Below are 5,624 nucleotides of genomic sequence, written 5' to 3'. Positions count from 1 at the left end.
CTTTTTTTTTCTAATGGCCAGTATCATTGTGCGATTCGAAGAGCATCCCAATAAGAGTGATATCCCTACGTTTCTCTGTTCGCTGATGTCTTGTGTAATAACAGTTTTACGTGTCACCGGCTGACGCAAAATACGTTTCAAGAACGGCATACACTCCTTTGTTTCACAAGTAATCAGTGTACAATAAGACCATAATTTCCAAAGTATCTAGACACCAAAAAAATAATACAATACTTTACAAGCATTTTGTTATTAAATTTTAATCTTACAGAAGTTTTTAGTCAAGTACTGAAATCACATTTGAGGGGGAGCGGGGGTAGGGCTAAATAGACCCAGGGGCATATTTGAGATGGGGGTCTTATTTAGCAAAGACCTTGGTTTCAGTTCTCCCGAAAGAACTAGTATACAAAGTGGAAAACCACAAGTACGAGAAGTTGGAGATCATTCAGCCATGCCAGTTGGTAAATAACCCATCCTGGATCAGTCCACATCAACTTTTACAGTCATGATTGATTGATACAGTGAAGTGAAGAATAATAAGGGGGAGGGGTAGGGGGCTTAAAAGAGAGGGGGGCTTATTAACTTTCTTCCCCTGAAAGGGGGGGTGGGGCTTATTAGAGAGGGGGGGGCTTGAAGGGACAGGTTTACGGTTCAGTGCATGCTCATTAATTAAATTACTTTTACTAAATTACTATTAATTCTGTCGGTTAATAATCCCACTCACATGTATCTCAGCGATTTTAGAGTGTATTTCATAGTAGAAGTGTATTTCAGAGTAACCTGAGTACTAAAATCACAGAAAAAATTGGTGGATTATGCCTGAAACCCCAGGCAGAATTCATCATAGCCAGCTATTGTCGATTAAATTTGAAAAAATTTTGTGATATGCAAAAAATGATGGTAATCATGCAGCAAATTGCCAGATTATTGAACCATTAACTGAGAAGACCTGGTGATGAGGAATGAAAAGTTGTTAACCAAATACATGTAAGTGAAAGGGGTACCATTTTTAATAAAATGTGTAAGAAAGGGTTACCTTTTCTGTTATAAATGATGAAATAAAATAAAAATATGGTGATACGATTAAAAATGAATAAAAGGTTGATATGAAGGAGTTGGGGATTGGACATCAGAGTGGAGCCTCCCCATATGAAAGTTTTTTGAGTACCTCCCAGGAGTGTGTATAAAATGCGAGCCAGCAAGCCATGAATTCCATAGAAGGCTCATTTAAAAAAAAATACAAAAAAAATTAAAAACAGTAATACAGAAAACATGAACTGAAAGCTAACCACTGTGAATAAGCGTTTTACCCTAAGCAGCACTTTACCTTAGCCCTAAAATGAGTGCTTAACCCTTACCCGTGAGATGAAAGCTTAACCCTAATCAATACAAATATGAGAGTGCTTAACTCTAATCTGAATAATAAGTGCTCAACACCTAATCTGTAAATTTGCAGTTTTCCTTGTTTTTTTAGATTATTTTGACCAATGGCTTGCGTGACTTGCATGGCTTGCTGGCTCGTAGTTTGTCAAGATCCACCTCCAGTCCCAGGACAGGAACTGATGCTGAAGTGGAAAATACTATGTCTTAAAAACTTATTTTATTCCAACATTGTCTGATCTAGAGCGCGCCATTGCGTTATTGCCGCCGGTTTAAGCAAAGACATCCCCTTCAAATACCTGTTCTCGGTCATTTTGGTGCACCACTTCAAATTGCGTTTTAAAAGAAAAAGAAACAAGGAAATGTAATTTCTCCTCGTACAAAATCTTTTTAAAACAATATTTTAGTTAAAATTCAGAAGATTAAAAGTAAAGTAAGAACCAAATCTAGAGAATATGACATAAAGGCTCAATTTTTCCGAGGTTACCTGGCACTTTATAGTTTGAATAAATACTATACGGGGTAGATTATGTAGATGAGAGCCTCTCTCTTGATGTGGCTGAATGCACATATATGCCAAAACAAATAAGGCTTTCAGCATTTTTTGGGCAACAACACAAAGAAGAAACTGCAGAAATGTCCACGGAACATGATGAAGCAGAGCCTGAGAATGATCAATCGAGTGAACCGAAATCGAAGTTGTTTAAGTGCAACCCCCAACAGAGCTGGCTAGAGAAGTACAAATAGCTGAAGTTCAATCCACCAAAGGGTATGTTCTATTCGCTTTGCCAAAAATCAAATCTCATATCAATGTCACGTGAATGAACTTATTTTACTTTTCCTCTAGATAACAACTACAGGTATGTTCAATTCAATCTCGAACATTGCATATGTTGATAACATAACGCCTGTTACATTAGAATTAAAAAATATGGTGACCCCCCCCCCCCCCCAAAAAAAAGAAAATGTCGCACTGAAAATTGTTGACTGGGATACATTGCACCCCTAGCTGGAAATCCTAGATCAGACGCTGTTCCAATGGCTGTAATAGTTAGGTTTACCCATATAATAATGGCTAAACATATAAATTATTATTTCATTCCTTAAATTCATTCATTCATGGTGCATTCATCTGTCCCTTGCTGGTTATATGGAAGCTTAATTTTAATACTCTTACCTTGTTTACACAGTCTGGGTAGTTGTCACTCTCGTGCTAAACTGGACACCAAATTTGAGTCAAGTACCTAGTAAGAAATTATTGAAAATAAAATATAAAGTGAGTGACTAACATGTTTCTCAACCATAAGGCACCTTTTTTCATTTTTGCATTTCCCTATCAATAGGTAGAATTCAATCTGGACTAAAATTAATCCAATAAGCTGCCACATTGGAAAACGAGAAAACCCTGGGTACAAGCTCAAGTCCGGCCGAAAGTTATAGGAGCCTGGACCGAGACTTACTTGGATACGGTTTTCAATTTATGTGAGTACAGTTATGGTACGGTTGGGTACAACGCATATATTAACCTCGAAGAGTCTAGATTCCCCTTATCTGTTAAGAACCATACACCGTATCAGGCTCTCTTTTGGTTTAGCCTTGCCCGCTGGAATGTTATTTACAAAGCGAAACGAAAATAGAGCCTGATCTCAGGTTACAACATTTGTAAGCTTTTGTGAATTTGAGGTTAACAGGAAATGTATAAATTATACTTTTTAGTCAATACAACTGAACACTACTATCCAGCCACCTTGTCCAAACGGTATCTTTTCTTGTCTTTGTTATTTTATGGCTCAAGCAGTCTACAAATGTTACTCACTCCCAGCTACAGCAATGTTGCTCAGCACACACACTCGTAAATACTAACAGCTCACCTCACAAAATCTATTTTAATTGACTTTTGGATGCTCTTTGAACTTAAGACAAGCTTCAGACAAGGAAGTTTAACTAGTTCCCTAATAAGGAAGGAAGGAACCTTGTACGTTTGGAATTCCATCATGTCCTGATGGAATTTCAATTTTTAATTACCAAGACAAAGGGTAGGACATTTCTGCAAACGTTTAAAGTTAGAATTCAAGCGCTTTGGTGCGAGAAAAACACTGCATCACATAAAAAAGAACACATACTTGATTGGAAGTTGATGGTCCATAAACACCGCCCCCACTGGATCCATGTCCCCATGATGCTGTCAGAGATAGGAGTGCATTAAAGCCATCTCTCTTGTTTCTGATCCTTTCTCCAGCCTAAGCTTGCTTGCTATCGTTCTTGCATCTACATCTACATCTATTTACTGAATTTACTCTTCAACGTTTTACACATCAAGAAGAGTTAAGAAATAAAAGATAAATATATATTAAAAAATCAAAAATCAAAATATATAACTAAGAAACAGGAGCACCCAACGTCAATTTTCGGAAAATATCTGTTCGGAAGACGATTTGAGATCTAGAAGTTTCGGAACGTTTTTTGTAAAATTTCTTGCTTGACTGCCTCTCCTAGGAATTTCGAACATCTAAAAGATGGTATAATTGCCCTTTTTTAATGGATTTTTACCCTAAAAAGGTCACCTAGAATTTTCGGGAGCCTTTTTTCTGGCTGAAATTTTCAAAAAGGGAAGTTTTGATCCCTATAATTTTCGGATCACCGACCTTTCAGCTAGGAAATCCAAACAGAGGAAAAATTTTTAGGGGATGAAAATATCCCTATAATTATCTGCTGTTTAAATTCTAAAATACTTTTAACAATGCTATGTTTAAGTGGTTTTGAACTATATTCTCGTTGGGTGCCCCCGAAGAAATTGCAATACTTAAAACAAAACTTAGAATAATTTTTTGCTCTACAAAATGCTGAATAACTAAGTGCTATGGTTTCAGGTAATAAACAGTTCCAGACCCTTATAGTTCTTGGGAAGAGACTATACTTATAGTAATCATGATGTCCAGATGGTCGGGTAAATGAGTTCATTGAGTAATTTCTGGTTTCCCTAATAGACAATTTATAATAAGGTGGAACAGGCAAAGAAATATCACAGAGGCACCCAACGACTGTTTTCTGTAAAATATCTGTTCGCAGAAGCAAATATTGCCTAAAATTTTCTATTACTTGAGGAAGGCTAAACATTTCTAGGTGACTGCTTCATTCGTGTACAATTTTCTAAAAAATTTCCAACAATTTTCTGAAGTTTAATTTTTCACATTTCACTCCCCAGCTCCGGCTATTTTTCGTAGAAAAAGGAAATCTAAAATTTTTGGATTCAAAAATGCGATGAAGAGAGGAATTAGAAAAATTGTCACTTTCGTAAAACGTTAAATTACGTCTAAAATTTTCTGGAAAGTAATACTGAAGCCCTAATAATTTCGAAAAGTCTTCAGTTGCCCTAGGATGACCAAACAGATGCAAATTTTCTAGCACCGCTGAGAATACATTTCTAGAGGTCTAAAAGTACTCTGGATAACCTAAAAAATGTTTTCAGGGTATTTAGGAGGAAACTGTCGTTGGGTGCCCCTGATATCAATGTACACTAATTTATGGAAAATTTGAAGGCGATGGGATTTTCGTCTCTTGCTTAGTAATTCCAAAGATAAAGATTTCTTCAATTTGGACATGCTGGTGTTATTATCATAATCAATAAATCTCATTGCATGACTTTGGACTGCTTCTAGTTTCTCCACTTGATTCTGTCTATAAGGATCCCATACAGCAGTCGCATACTCTAGATGTGGCCTGACACACTTGTCAGGTGATACATATTATGCTGCTTGTTTTGTTTCCTCTGAGCAGGCGTACAAGTTCCTTTTCACAAACACAAGTGTAGAATTCCCCTTTTTGACATTCTTGCCCACATGAGAGTTCCACCGTAAATCGTTAGACAGCAAAACACCTGAATAGTGATGTTGCTGAACAGCTACCAGGGCTTCGTTGTGGAGGGTGTAGTCTTTCGCTCCTGGGGATCTACTCCGGTAGACAGACATTTTGTAGCAATTGGTGGGATTGAACAGCATCTGCCACCTATTAGCCCATAAACCCAGTTTGTCTAGGTCACGCTGTAAAGCCAAGGTGTCATCATTATGAGTGATTTTATGATACAATAAAGCATCGTCAGCAAACAATCTTAGTGTACATACCAGATTATCTTGCATCTTGTACAAGTAAACCTTTGCCTAAAGCATTTTTCGGCTGCAAGTGTCAATGCATCCGTAAACGGCGATAGAGACAGTGCTGTTTTGATAGCCTATTAATTTATCGTG

Source organism: Porites lutea, chromosome 13 (assembly GCF_958299795.1).
Source record: "Porites lutea chromosome 13, jaPorLute2.1, whole genome shotgun sequence".
NCBI classification, from domain to species: domain Eukaryota; kingdom Metazoa; phylum Cnidaria; class Anthozoa; order Scleractinia; family Poritidae; genus Porites; species Porites lutea.
The sequence above is the reverse complement of the archived record's forward strand: the minus strand, read 5'-3'. Positions refer to the sequence as shown.